Source organism: Cajanus cajan, chromosome 4, assembly GCF_000230855.2.
Source record: "Cajanus cajan strain Asha chromosome 4, NIPB_CcT2T_4, whole genome shotgun sequence".
Classification (NCBI taxonomy): domain Eukaryota; kingdom Viridiplantae; phylum Streptophyta; class Magnoliopsida; order Fabales; family Fabaceae; genus Cajanus; species Cajanus cajan.
Window position 1 is genome coordinate 66,346,580 of NC_138520.1, and position 16,891 is coordinate 66,363,470.

Below are 16,891 nucleotides of genomic sequence, written 5' to 3' on the forward strand. Positions count from 1 at the left end.
AGGCACCCATGGACAGCAAACTAATCAGAACGAGGGAATAGAGGAGTCATATGTGGACAGGTCTCAGCAACCTAATCCATCGTCCGCCATTGAACAACTGAAGGCTGAAATGATGGAACTTAGAAGGTTGAGGGAAAAGGACGCTCACGAGCTGTCAGCTCTGAGAAGAGAGAACGCCGAACTCAGAAGCGATAATCGGACGTGGCACCCGTCGCGCGATACGCTCCATCAGACAACTCGAGACCACGGAGAATCGTCCGGATGGTACAAGGAAACCAACGTCCCTCGGCCATCGAGCGTACCAACCATAACGACCCAAGATCAACGACGACAAGGAAAGACGCCGTTTACACCAGACATTGCTGGAACACGGTTGCCCGACAACTGGAAAAACTTGACCTTGGAAAAATACGACGGAACGGCCGACCCGGAGGAACACCTCGACGCCTTTGTCACCCAAGTCAGCCTATACACAGATGAAGATGCCATTTTTTGCAAGGTCTTTCCCACCTCTTTGAAAGGACCGGCACTTAACTGGTTCACTAGACTTCCACCTGGGTCGGTAGAATCGTTCACATCCCTGTCCTCTCGTTTCGTGATGCAATTCTCCACAAGCCGGCCCCATCAGCTCACATCCATCGCGTTGGTTAATATACGTCAAGAGAAGAAAGAGCCTTTGAGAGCTTTCATGGAAAGATTCGGAAAGATGACTTTGTCTATTCGGAATCTTGACCCGGCCGTAGCAATGCATCACCTTACCACTGCCCTACGACCGGGGCCATTCGTTAACAGCCTCTGCAAAAAGCCGCCAAGGGACCTTGACGACTTGCGGCAGAGGGCCACTAAATACATGCAGATGGAGGAATTGGCCGAATTTCGGAGTCAGAACCGACCCGACCTGTTCCCCGCCAAAAAGGAAGGTGACAAGGAGCTGTTCAAGCCACGCCTCCGAGACTTAACCGACCGCGATAAAGGTAACAGGGGGCCAAGATACACGCACTACACGCCGCTTAACGCTAGCAGAGCCAAAGTATTGGAGCAAGCCTTGGCCACCGAGATACTAGTTGTCCCTCGACGAGCTATGACCCCTCCTCGCGCTGATAAAACGAAAGTATGTCAATTTCATCAGAATAGAGGACACACGACCGAGGAGTGTTCCTCTCTTCGGGATCGCATCGAAGATCTCGTAAAGGCTGGTCACCTTCGAAGCTTCGTGCGGATGACTGACAGAAAGAGGAGTGACTACCGTCCGGGAAGAGGGGATGACAGGCGAAACAACCAGGATCCGGCACCCTCAAGGAACTGATCCCGTGATCGCAGCAGGTCCAGGGATAGAAGTGACCAACGAGACCGCAATCAACCCAGGCGAGTCATAAATACGATAGCGGGAGGCTTTGCAGGAGGCGGAAGTTCGTCTTCGGCCCGGAAGAGACACTTGAGGGCTATCAAGTCAGTCAACGCTGTAGGACGGGCATCTCCCATTCGCATGCCCCCGATAACGTTCACGGACCGAGACTTTAACGGTATTGATCCTGTACAAGACGACCCAATGGTCATTAGCGTCGAGATCAACAATTGTATTGTTAAAAAGACACTAGTCGATCAGGGGAGTTCAGCCAACATCTTGTACTGGAAGACTTTTGAACAGTTGGGTATACCGGAACAAGAATTAACACCTTATGACGAGCCCTTGGTGGGTTTCTCGGGTGAACGAGTGGATACCCGGGGAACCATAGACCTGTACACATACTTCGGGGACAACCAGCGCAGACGGATTAAGGTGCGATACGTAGTAGTGCATGCCAACACTTCATACAATATTCTGCTGGGAAGACCTTCCTTGAACAAGCTTCGAGCCATTGTCTCCACTCCGCATTTGGCTATGAAGTTTCCGTCAGAAGAAGAAACCATCGTCACCGTGCACGCCGACCAGAAGACCGCGCGTGAATGCTATTTTGCTAGCCTGAAGGTAGAACCAACCCCAAAACCGAGGCGAGATGTAAACGTTATCGGGGAGGGTGGCCAACAAAAGCTAATGAAAAGCCTGGACCTCGATCCCAGATTGGAGGAGGAAGATAGAGTCGAACCTGTGGAGACAATTATCCCTTTCCAACTCGGAAAAAATGAAGAGCAAGTTACATTTCTGAGTTCCCAACTATCCGACATAGAGGCTGAAGAGATTAAGCAGGTCCTACGCAAGTATTCGGACTTGTTCGCATGGACCGCGGCGGACATGCCGGGCATCGATCCTAGTTTTCATTCCCACCGACTCTCGGTGTGTCGAGACGCCAAGCCCGTTGCTCAAAAGAAAAGAAAGATGGGCGGAGAAAGGGCCCGAGCGATCAAAGAAGAAACAAACAAGTTACTACAAGCAGGGTTCATAAGGGAGGTTAAGTATTCCACTTGGTTGGCCAATGTAGTGATGGTCAAAAAATCGAATGGGAAATGGCGGATGTGCACTGATTACACATATTTGAATAAGGCGTGCCCAAAGGATGCCTATCCCTTGCCTCACATCGACGCATTGGTCGATGGAGCGGCCGGCCATCAGAGACTGAGTTTCTTGGACGCCTATTCAGGATATAACCAGATCCTCATGTATCCACCAGATGAAGAAAAGACAGCATTTATCACGAACTCGGCAAATTTTTGCTATAAGGTGATGCCATTTGGATTAAAAAACGTTGGTGCCACTTATCAAAGGCTCATGGACAAGGTCTTTCGCCGTCAAATAGGAACCTGTTTGGAGGTGTATGTCGATGACATGGTGATCAAATCCACTTCGGCTGAAGGCCACCTGAAGGACCTCAGTACCATCTTTGACGAAGTAAGGCGACACCACATGCGCCTGAATCCGGCGAAATGCACCTTCGACGTAACCGGCGGAAAATTCTTAGGTTTTATGTTATCCAAAAGGGGTATAGAAGCCAACCCCGACAAGTGCCAAGCCATTATTAACATGCAGAGCCCACGCAATATAAAGGAAGTGCAGCGGTTGGCCGGGCGCATCGCCTCTCTGGCCCGTTTTCTTCCTTGCATGGCAGAAAAATCACGGCCCATAATGACTATGTTAAAGAAAGCCACCAAGTTCCAGTGGAATGAAGAGTGCGAATCAGCCTTTCAAAATTTCAAGACAATACTCGCATCACCACCATTGTTGACTAAACCGAACCCTCAGTTGGACATGATAATCTACATATCAGTGTCATACAAAGCTATCAGCACGGTTCTTGTCCAGGAAAATACAGAGCAACACCCCGTATACTTCGTCAGCCGAGTATTACAAGACGCCGAAACGAGGTACCAGCATCTCGAGAAAACGGTGTTAGCCCTGGTGCACACCTCCAGGCGCCTCCGACACTACTTTCAGAGTCATCGGATGCTTGTTCGAACAGATAGCCCAATAACTAAAGTTTTGCGCAAACCGGAGCTGGCAGGGCGAATGGTCGCATGGTCTATCGAGTTGTCTCAGTTTGACATTCGCTTCGAACCAAGAGGACCGATCAAGGCACAGAGCATGGCTGACTTTGTAAATGAGTTCACGCCCCAAATCCTGGCCGAACCTCATTCCTGGACCTTACACGTGGATGGATCCTCTAACAAGCAAGGTGGGGGCGCCGACATTATTCTGGAAGGACCTGGCCAGGTGGTAGTTGAACAATCTTTGCGATTCGGTTTCAAAACGTCGAACAACCAAGCCGAGTATGAAGCCTTATTAGCAGGCTTGAGGTTAGCACAAGACTTGGGCGTCACCAGAATACAATGTTGGAGCGATTCGCAAGTAGTAACAGGACAAGTCAACGACACTTTCCAAATCAAGGAACCAACCTTGTTGTTATACTATCATGCTTTCCAAAAATTAAAAGATCGCTTTGAAGACGTCCAAGTTAAACACACGCCCCGGGAGCTTAACACGAAGGCGGATCAGCTGGCCAGACTGGCCAGTAGCAAGAAGATAAGTCACTTGCGCAGCATGATACAGCAAGAGCTACCAAGCCCAAGCATAGAAGAAAGCAAATGTATGCAAGTCGATCAAACCAGCCCTTCCTGGATGGATTCCATAAGGAATCACCTCCAAACAGGAAGACTACCCGAAGACCCCCTCGAAGCTAAGAAATTGAGAGTCCTCGCCGCAAGATACACATTGATTGCAGGAGAACTGTATAAAAGAGGCATTTCTTCACCTCTCTTGAAATGCCTTGATCAGGAGCAGGCACATTATGTTCTTCGGGAAATTCATGAAGGCGTATGCGGGACTCATTCGGGAAGCCGAACCCTCGCAGCTAAAGTCGTCCGTGCTGGGTACTATTGGCCGACCTTAGTCGCAGATTGCGCCGACTTTGTTCAGCGGTGCAAGCCGTGCCAGCAATTTGGGCCGTTAACACATCAACCTCCAGAAGAGTTGCACTCCATAAAGGTCCCATGGCCGTTCTCGATATGGGGAATGGATATACTCGGGCCTTTCCCACCCGCCAAAGCACAAGTAAAGTTCCTAATTGTGGCGGTGGATCACTTCACCAAGTGGATCGAAGCGGAAGCCGTAGCCACCATAACAGCTAGCAATGTTCAAAAGTTCTTTTGGAAGAACGTGATCACACGCTTTGGGATCCCATACGCACTAATCACTGACAATGGTCTGCAGTTCACTGATCGACGTTTCAACGATTTCCTCTCGGAATTAGGCATCAAGCATAAATTGACTTCCGTCGAACACCCCCAATCCAATGGGCAAGCCGAAGCAGCAAATAAAGTCATCCTCAAAGAACTGAAGCGGCGATTGGCCTCGTCCAAAGGTTCATGGCCAGATCACCTACCAGAAATTTTGTGGGCGTACCGTTGTACTCCGCAAAGCTCCACCAAGGAAACCCCGTTTCGGTTGGCTTACGGAACCGATGCCATGATTCCTGTGGAAGTTGGGGAACCATCACTACGCCGACAACAATTCAGTGAAGCCACTAACGGGGAAGCCCTCAGCATAGAACTAGACTTGGTGGACGAAACACGCGAGCGCGCCCTCATCAATATGGAAGCTTGCCGAACCAGGGCAGCCAGGAAAGTCCAAACCAAGGTGAAACCTCGTCAGTTTCAAACAGGGGATCTAGTATGGCGAGTCACGGGCGAAGCACGCAAGGATAAGACTCAGGGGAAGCTAGCACCCAATTGGGATGGACCTTATCGGATAAAACATAACTTGCGAAATGGAGCGTACAAACTAGAAGAGCTCAATGGGAAAACCATACCACGCACCTGGAATGCAACTCATTTAAAGCATTACTTTAGCTAAGGATCCCATGTAATCTGTTTCGGAGCACTCTTTTCCTTTCTCAGGTTTTTTCCTCCTATAAAAATATAAAGGAGGTTTTACTGGCGAAAGGTTTTTAATGAGGCTCCATATCAATGAAACAATCTTTTGTCAACATTCTATTTCAAACCGCATATAGTCCCCTCCCGAACACTCTCGTTCGGCCAAGGTTGACGTATCAATCCCTCCCGAGTACCATCTCGGCCAAGGACGAAAATTCAATTCCCTCCCGAGCAACCTCGCTCGGCCAAAGTTGAGTAATCAATTCCCTCCCGAGCAACCTCGCTCGGCCAAGGATGAGTAAACACTTCCCTCCCGAGCAACCTCGCTCGGCCAAGGATGAGTAAACAATTCCCTCCCGAGCAACCTCGCTCGGCCAAGGTTGAGTAATCAATTCCCTCCCGAGCAACCTCGCTCGGCCAAGGATGGGTAAACACTTCCCTCCCGAGCAACCTCGCTCGGCCAAGGATGAGTAAACAATTCCCTCCCGAGCAACCTCGCTCGGCCAAGGTTGAGTAATCAATTCCCTCCCGAGCAACCTCGCTCGGCCAAGGATGAGTAAACACTTCCCTCCCGAGCAACCTCGCTCGGCCAAGGACGAAAAATCAATTCCCTCCCGAGCAACCTCGCTCGGCCAAGGATGAGTAAACACTTCCCTCCCGAGTACCATCTCGGCCAAGGACGAAAATCAATTCCCTCCCGAGCAACCTCGCTCGGCCAAGGATGAGTAAACACTTCCCTCCCGAGCAACCTCGCTCGGCCAAGGACGAAAATTCAATTCCCTCCCGAGCAACCTCGCTCGGCCAAGGTTGAGTAATCAATTCCCTCCTGAGCAACCTCGCTCGGTCAAGGATGAACTAACACTCAACTTGGCCAACATTGTCTTGAATAACCCCCATTCGGCAATCACACATCTACGTTATATTTACTTCGGTCTAGACGTGCATCGTTTTTAGTCCAAGAGATCTTAGAGAAGTGATAAAACAAGGTATACGCAGAAAATAAATTCATTAAGTTAAAATGGCACTAATGGCCGAAGGGTACAGGTAAACAAGGCTCAAACGGCCTGAAAAGAATCAAAAAGCAAGACCCTATACCTATGCATCATTCACAAAACAGATGTATTCAAAAAACAAAAAGCAAAAAATGAACCAAGCCACCCCTCAATCAGCATTCTCGGTCTGCTCGGTCTCTTCATCATCGTTCAAGGTAGTGCCGGGATCTTCAGGAGCCGCCGATCGAGGAGGAGCAGCTTGATCGGGCTCAGCATTTGGGTCGGCCTCGGCATAATCCATATACACCCCAGCAAAGAAGTCCTTGCTGAGTTCAAAAGAAAAATCCGGAGGAAAAGTGCCGAAATGGGTCGCCTGCCGAGCACAATGCCAAAAACCTTCCTCGTGCTCTTTAACGATCTTGCTCTCCACCTCAGCCCGAAAGGATGCCATTGCTGCTTCGGCTTCGGCCTTAGCTTGTTGCTCGCGAGCCTTCACCTCTTCCAATTCGCGGGCCCTCACCCGCTCGGCATCCTCCGCAGCGAGGGCTCGGCCCTCCATCTCCGAAAATGCTTCCTTCAACCGGGACACCTCGGCTTCCAAGGATAACTTTTCGGCAGAAGTTACCTCGTGTGCTTCAACGGACTGGTTAAGGGCCGACTTGGTCTCCTCCAAGTTCCTCTTCAACAAGTGTACATCGGCCATAGGTTCTAAGGCCAATTTCCGGAGTATAGCCGTCGCCCGAACCTGCAACTCACATGCCATCGCCCATTGAGCCGATGGGGTCGCCGAATCAAGCATACGGTGGCCCTCGTCCGACAACAAGTCCGACGACATCATCCGAGCCGGTCGTACCTCTTCGGACAGGAAATCTTTAGCCACAATGGCCGACGGAATGGCCAAGTCAGTTGACGGGGCTTCCACCCGTCGCTGCTTCGGCCGATTTGAATCCCCCGCAGAGAGGTCGGCTTTTCTTTTTCCCTTGTCTTTTTTCTTCTTCCCCTGCGACGTCGGAAGCGCGATCACAGGGGGACGCGGAGGCGGAGCGGTCATAGTTGCTGGCCGTTGATCTATGGCCACGCTCCTATGGTCTTCGGCTGACGAACCGGCAGGGGCACGGTTCCTCATGAGTTGCCGATACGAAATGCCGGCACCTTGTTGAGCCATCCAACCTGCAAAAACACAAGAGTCACAAATCAACTTAACAAGACCAAAACAATAAGACAGTCATTACATACCCTCCAATTCGAGCCGAGGCCGAGGCGACTTCAGCAACAGCACCAGAAACCGGGCCGGGATACCCTGGGGCAACCCATTCAAAATATTTGCGGCCGACACCTCGGCCTCGGTCAACATTTCCACCAGAAATTCGTCATATTTTCGAGGCTGAGTAGTCCAGTACAGAGGAAAAAGAGGATCTTGTTCGGCATCGTAAAAATGGTTCCGACCGGCGACCGGGTCTATCATCACTTTAACAAACCCCGACTTAAATCCCTTAAAGGAGGAAGTATACGGCTTCATGAGTGGCCGGTCGGCGTGCCGAATCAAAGACAACCATTTCACGAATTTATTCGAAGGACGAGTGCAGAAATAATGCAAAAATAAACCTACGCTAGGCTCTATATAATGATATTTACAAAGCACCCGAAACGCTTGCATATACGCCCACCCATTCGGATGCAACTGGGTCGGCACGACATTCAAAACCCTAAGTACCCCCATTTGAAGATCATCAAAAGGGAGTGATACCCCGAGTTCCCGGAAAAGACACTCGTACATATAAAAATAATCACCCTGACCCTCTTGCTTCGCAAGGAATACAAGGTCTAACTCCCCAGGACCTTCGGCCCGGCACCGGCGTAACTTAACCGGATAAGGCTCCACATCTTCCCACCGAGCCAGCGTGCACCTTCCGACTAGGTGCTCTACGGTACTCCTCGAATGAAAACGAGAAAAGTAGGCAGCCACTTTGCCGTCCACCCACTCATAGCCGGGCACTTCACAGGCTGGGAACTTTCGCCTATAATCCTCACGGCTCATCTCCGCATCCGGTATATCCGAACCGGACGAACTATCTGACTCCCCACTATTGCTACGTCCCAGTTGAGGAGACCCCCCTGTCTCGACCTCGGCATTAAAGGCCAACATCTCGGCCTCAATATCGACCGATAACACCCTAGAATCCGAAGACGACCCAGATGATAAATCAATCGGCTCGGTTGCCATTAAAAAAGATTCTAAAATCTACCTTTTCAACGGCACGCTCGGCAAATGAGACAATGAGGGCGTCGGGGCAGAGGAAATATAAACAAATGGCACGCCCAAACACTTGCCTCAATGCCATATATATAGGCAAACCCCCGGACACCCAAGGGTCGCCAATTAATGCTCTCTTAAATGAAGCGCCACCAGCTAAGGGCACGAAACCCTAGGGCGGCTGCGCATGCAAACGTCCCTTTCACCCAAGCGATACGACTCCCGAGACGGGTACGGACCCTCACGTGGCCACTCAATATCTTCAAACCCCTTCGTCTTTCTTCCTCGGGCTTGGGGGGGAAGTGTACTAGTAGGCACCTCCTGGGCTAGGTAATGGACCGAAACGACCACCAAAACCGAAAGGTCACAAGTCATGTCGGCCCCTGGACAAACCGAACACCCATTCGGCCCCAGACTAGGCCGAATACCTCTTCGGTCCCGTGACAGGCAAAATATCCGTTCCCTCGCAAAGCCAGAGATCCCATTCGGTCTTAGCCCTGGCCGAATACCTCCTCGGCCTTTGCCTTGGCCGAGTACCCCCTCGGCCTTTACCTTGGCCGAACACTTCCTGGGCTTCTGCCTTGGCCGAACGCCTCCTCGGTTTTAGGCCTGGCCGAAGGCATAAAAGAGGTAGTTCATAATAAGCAGGTGATAAATCATGTGATAATTATCATGTATATCTAAGTAAGATTAAGGTTAATCCCAGTATTACCCATCTCCCAAGACGGAAGGCCCACCAGGCCCAAATATGTCACTATAAATATACAGGTGATGTGACATAAATGAGGTACGTTACTATTCCAACTAGCACATTTATTGCTCTGAACCGAATACTGACTTGATCGTCGGAGTGCCTTTGCAGGTACCCTCCCCCATCACACAGAGCTAGTGTTCGGTCGGTACGGAAGACTTGGAAGGACTGGAAGGCCGCTAAGGAGAAAGCCAGGAGAAGAGTGTCCTTACACAGGAACAGTAATCACATCACAAACATAGCCATTCCTCTAAATTGCCAAAGAACTATAAAGCAGGAAATTAAATACATCAATTAATGATAGGTATATATAACTATATATGACCAATGCAATTACTGTGCATAAATTGATAACTATATAGAGGATCCAAAGAGAATGAGTGAAATCGTATTTTGGAATTTGAATATAAACATGGATCAAAAAACCTTGACATTGCAGCAGAAATCACTAATTAGTGAAGTTATTGAGGTTGTAGAAGCATTCCTTCACCAACAGACTTCTGTAGTAGTACCCTACAAGGCTGCAACCTGTAAAAGTCTACAATAATCAATGAAAGGATGGAATGGTGTAGTGTTTTAGAATTCATATCATGCATGAAAGTTTAGTATACTCGACAATTTTATAGTAAACTCCCTCCAAAGGAGGGAATATTAATTCGTTGGTTGTTTTTGACGCGTGGAAAGTTGTCTTTTACTTAATTTTGTGGTCCATGCTTTTCAACATTTTTTTAATTTTCCAATCAAAAGAAATGAGATGAAAAACTTTTGAACTATGATACGAGGAAAAACACAATTCCACACTCAAGTTTTCTACACGGCAAGAGGACAACCCGACCAATAATAGTGTAAGCGTGGGTAAAGTCAATTTTGTGGAAAAAGTATGAAAGGAATATATGTTGTGGCCATGCATTCACATACACTAAAGAAAATTTGTACATTTCGAATTACAAACAAAATCTCAAAATAAAATATTCATGTTTATAGGCACATAAATATCTTTATTAATGTATTGTTTTTATAGTGATGATTAAAGATAAATCTATAACGATTTGAGATCAAAGTAATCAATATTATACTAATGTAAAAATATATATGTGAAAACTTGTAATGCACAACAAATAATATGAGCGTCAATAACTCAAATAGGTGACTGACTTAGATAGGTATTAGGAAATAGAGGCGGTGAATTCATGTTTAAAGATTCTTTATGTCAAAATTCTTTTTAATAGTAGTTCATGTATGAAGAAAAGTCTTGATAACATATAGATGGTTTGGTGACATGTTCCATCATGAGTGCTAAGGATGAAGCAATTGTACAAATTCTTAAAGCATAACTACATTTTATGACATCATCGATGAATACTCATGAACTAATATAAACATAGATATATAAATACACAAATGTCCCTATTGTTATGAGGTTTTTTGAGTGGTGATTAAAAGCAAATTCATAAGTAATCAGTTCAAGTATGATGAATTAAAAACTTTTAATTTAATTATTGAATCATTAAAATTTAATATAAAATATGAATTAATTAATGAAGTAAGTTTACCAAGACTTATTCCTGAAATAAGTTGATATTTTCCTATGTATCTATCTATATATGCGTGTGCATGCACATTAATTTGTATATAATCCTTATATATATTTTTATATAATTTTTAAAATGAAATTTTAATAATAAATCAAATCATTGTTATAATAAAAATAAGTTATAATAATAAGTTTTTTTATTTATTTTTGTTAAAAATAAAACTCTTTATAATTTTTTAAATTAAATAACATTTCAAAAACATTAAGTTCTATTTTATCAACCAATCAACTTTTATTTAGACTCTAATTTTTATTTAATTTTTTAATCTTTTTCTTTAATTTTTCATTTTTTTTTCTTTTTATCAAAGATAACCAACGTATCATATACTTCACGTGTTCAACCAAATTTAGGTAGGGTAATGAGTAGGGATGACAATGAGGTCCTATAGGGGCATATTAATATATTCTTCCCTATCTCACTTGATAAAATCTATCTCGTACTCGTCTCATATCCATGTGGATACTTATTAAGCGGGTATCCATGAACGTTTTAAATATCCGTGGGTACTCATAAATATCCATGGATAATTATTTTTTTAAGAAATTAAAAATAAAAAAATTATATTACAAATAATTTTAAGTTTATATTTGATGTCATTGAAATGTTAAAAATAAAATATTGATGTTAATTTTTAAACTTGCATTTGACGTTAATTCTGTTGTTATTAAAAATAATATAAAAAAAATACAAGATAATCAATAACTTAAAATACATTAATCTCATAATTTAAAAAATTTTATTAAACAGATATTCATGGGTATCGATATTATGATACCCGCCAATTTATAAACAGATAAAAAAGTATTCGTATCCATTATATGTAGATATCAATCTAGACTACTCATTTATTCTTGGTAACAAATTTTATCCGCAAATAATTTCCGCTACACATATTTTTTGACATCCTTGAGTAAAGTATTTGACGGAGTGAACATCCATACTTTTCCATTACCAATTTTCCACATCGGAAAATTTTCTCTCAATAACACTGTGTACGAGTCAATAATCAAATCACTTGCATGTTTTATTTTTTATTTTGGCTATCACTTACATATTTACTCGTGGACTACAATTTTATTTATTTTACTTTGTGAACTTTTCTTATGTTAAGATTTTTGAGAGGTTAAAGAAATATTACTTTTAAAGTCAGTTTATAAATTCTAATTAAATATGGACTACAATTATTGAATCTCTCATCAATTTTAATTGTTGGGATCTTGATCATCTATTTAAATTTAAAATAAACATATATTAAATATTTTTTTATAATTAATTTATATTTTAAGTTGTTCAAATTATTTCACACGAGTGAGACTTTATGTCTAACATAGTATCATGTCATGTCAGATTTAAATTTTAGATAAGAAGGTCAAAGTCAAAACTATATTTTATGCAACTTAAGAATCACGTCCTTAAATTAGCTATAATAATGCTTTTGAATGATAAATTTTTAGAAATTTAAAAAAAATTTAAAATTTAAAATTTTTAAAGTTTAAATAAATTTTATTTTAATTTTATTATTTTTTTAAATATTTTGTTTTAACAAGTCCATTTAAAATTTAAAATTTAAAATTATTTTATATGGATTTGAAAAATTGATTTTCACTCCGAGTAAATTTGATTTTAAACAAACATATATATATATATATATATATATATTGAAATTTTAATACTAAATATTAACCAATTTTTAATTTTTAATAATTTAAAAATTAATATTAAATAATATTTAATAATTTAAAAATAATTTTGAATATTCATTAATTAAAAAAAACTATTGACATTTCTTATGTTGACTTTGAAAGAAATGTAGAAGAAAAAAGAGAAAGAAGAATGTCTTTAATTCCACCAACTTGACTGGAATCATCATGTAGGAAGCTATTAACAGTGGCTCTACACTTGGAATTAAGTTAACACTGAACTGAATTTCCTCAGTAGGAAGTAATCCAAACCAGTGTTTAAAAAACTGGACCGAACCGGCCGGTCGGACCGGGAACCGGTGGTCCAGCCGGTCCGAACCTTAAGTTGGATCGGTTATGCAGTCGACCCGTTTCAAACCGGATTGAACCGGTCAATTTTCTGGTTCAACCGGTGAACCGGTGGGTCAAACCGGTTCAACCACTTTTTTTTATTTTTTTTATTTTATTTTATTTTATTTTTTAAGGGACCATAAACCACAAAAATAATAATGAAAATTGAATCTTTTAATAGAAGAACAAAGATTCTTATTAAATATAACAATAACTACTTGTTCTAATGTATTTGTTTATATAATATACAACTTAAATAACTTTTATAGTATATTATTAATTTTATATTATATATTTAATAATATAATATATATGTAAATATTACATATATTATTTTGTGATATCAATTGCAAGCATATTATATATGTACATATTATTTATATTTTTAATTTGTATTAATATACAGTTTAATATGTAATTTTTTATATATTTTTTACAAAATAAAAATAAAAATAATTTTAAATAAGATAGAAAAATTGAAATTTAAAATAAGATATAAATTTATTAAAATTTATAAGTATAAAATATATTTAATATGAATATTTTTTTAATAAAAATAAATAAAAACCGAGTCATGCGGTTCAACTAGTGACCCACCGGTTCAACCTTTGACCCACTGACCCAGTACCTTAACTGGTTCGATGACCGGTCCGGTTTTTAAAACTATGATCCAAACACTTCATATGGAAACACTTCCAAGAAATCTTTGACCGACTCAATCTTATTAAGTTGCTTCTCAGTTTCCACACCAAAAGCAACCAACAACATGTAACCCTGGGCTCCTTTCCTTAACAACTCATCTATTTGTTTGGTTGACACCATCATTTCATTCTCTACCTGAGAAAACACCAACTTCCTCTTAGTACAATCTATAAGAATGTGATTAGTAGATAATCAATCTATTCCCAAGATTATGTCAATCTCTACCAAAGGCGAACAAATCAAGTTTACCCTATATTTCCTACCACACACTTTTAACGAGCACCTTATACACAACTCAAAAGTAATCATAGTAGTCAATGTCAAAGTAGATATAATCAAATCTATATGCAATACACACATAGGAAACTCCAACCTCTATATGCAATACGGTGTGTCATACAAAGCTTCCTCTAACCTCCACCTTTCTTAGATCCAATTGGCCCCTCAACAATCTTCACATCTCGACTGCCACCTTCCAATCTCTTACACCTTTGCCTTTTTAAATAAGGTTAAGAACTCAATGATGACCATTAATACCACCGCTCTCTTCAACTCATACTTTAAACCTTTAGTAAAATTCTTGCATTTTTCCTTAAAGATGATTTGTGTGTAGAAACGAGCTAAGTGTTCGAAACTTATAACATACTTTATGATTGATAAACTACTTTGATGCAATCTCATGAATTTCACCTCCTTGGCATGCCTCACACTCCCCAAAAAAACACTTCTCAACAAATATCATGTTAAAGCATTCCCAATTAACCACCATTCCCCTAACTACTAGCATTTACCGAGTACCACACCGCTAATACTAATGTTTTCCTACCAACATATACATTACGTAAGCAAGCTTCCTCTTGTTCATACACCCCAACATTGTAAATATTTTCTCTATCTCCCAAATCCAGTGATTAACTATCTCTAGATATCCATCTCCCCTAAACTAAGCACTTCCTGAACTCTATCTGGTCTCCACTTGCCTACAACCCTACCGATGTTATTGCCTTAGCTATAGCTCTGTTTGCCTCCACTTGAGAAAAATGGGCATTTTGTTGTTTCATAGTCATGACCATTATCTCTATGACATGAGTTATTTGATCATATTGGGGTCTAATCATCTTCTACAGAGATCAACAAATCATTCATTAACACTATACAACAACCACTCAACAACTACTCAACACATTATAAAGTAAAACACATAAAAACCCAATGGGATCATCCACACATAGTGCCTAATTGACTTGACCTGGCTCTGATACCATAAAAGTGTAACGATTCACCATGATCCTTACACTTACAACTTGTCAACTAGCAGTGAAAAGCAACTAATCTCTTAGAATTCAAAATTACTTGGACATGTACTCTATAACAAGTATATAAATGAAAGGCCACTATACAAATATAAGATAGTATAAGTACAATAATCTAGTAAATGCCAAATATGCAACCTAAATTGTTTGTCAAGCAACATCTATATACTAACTACATAGGAGTAACACAAAACAACATCTACACCACCATCCACCAAATGGCATCCAATGCTCACCTCCACAAACCTATCCCTACTTTACTCATATATCAAGTATAATCATCACAGTCTAACCACATGAAAACATGTAAAGATAAGCCAAAGTTCAAAGAATAAACATATGCATCATCAATAATCATATCAATACATCTCATGCTCAACCCAATATCTAACTCAATCAACATTATCAACATAGCATAGTATCATACAACAAAACAACACAACCATATATGCACAACAATCAACTACATGCATCATCACTCATTTCAACCATAGAAATCTCCTACAAAATAGGCTATTAGTTTAAGTAGCTTGATTCTACCGAACCAATAAATTGATCTTTTTACACCGGCTAGATCAACAAACAAATGGAATATCAATCTCTAGAACATAGTTTCTCGAATGTTGTCACTTAAACTAGAAAGTCTAGTATTCTTGTCAAGGTAGAACATATTAGGTATTAACCTACCATGACATTAGCTAGCTTAACTAAGTCTTTTATGGGATTAACCCCTTGACCTTCCCAATACTACACCTCTTTAGTACTCAATTAGGGACTAAGTTTCTAACTTCATACTATACTCAATTTAGTCATTTGTAACCAATATAACTTGATCTAGCCTCTATATTGTGGTTGTTTGTAATCCACATATTGTATTAACTAAGGTCTTAGAGGAGACTCAACTATCTTTTTCAAGGGTCAACTTCCCAAGAAGGTTTTTTTTTTTTTAAAAAAAAAAAAGGGATATCAAAGTACCACAACACAATATTCTTAATGGGATATGCAACTTTAAGACAACTTTTCCTATAGTCCTAGGTTGAACAACATAACTTTCAACACTATGCCTTAAGCATTATCAACATCAACACCACAACAACATCATGCATAAAACATATTCAACACAATTGCTTAAACACTAAACATACAACTCAACTCAACTTTCAACTATTAATCATCTAAAAACATTATCCTGGATCAATGTAAATAGCATGAACAAAATTTATCAATGCAAAACATGAAATAGACTACTCTACTCTATTCATACTCCACATACCTAACTAGTGCTCGATAACACACCCAACGCCTAATGTCATCAAGGTAGGGGACTTTCTGCCTCACCCACGCCTAACGTCATATAACTTGCACTTGACGTGGATTAGGTAGAGGCCCCTAGGACATCATGCCTGGCATGGTGAAGTTCCTCGCCCAACCTCAAATCCAAAGAGAATGAGGAAGAGAAGAAGAAGACTTTTGAACGACAACTAGACACTACGCATGGATCAACAATCTTGATGCAAGACTTGAATCAACAAACAACACAACTATAATGAGATTCTACAGAAGAATCACCTTTATTACAAGAAAAGATTTAGAAAAGAAGAGAATTCATTGACTCAAAGCATTTCTCTCTAGTTTATCTCTCTAAGTATGTAAAACTAAACTTATGAAATTCAATTTTAAACAAAAATCTTATATATTACCTCCATTTAGGAGCAAACTGGATCTCTACCCAAAGAATTCTCAATTACTTAAAATTTATAAGGAATTCCTTAATTCCAAAGTTTCTTAGCATAAAACAACTAACAACAATAACATATAATAAAATTGAAATCAATAATAAAATTCTAAAACTCATATGTTACATGTACAACACCACATCAAGTTATAGCATAGGTGCTCTTGATTTTGTATGTGGTGCAACAAGTATCTCACTTGTCTCCCGATATGCTC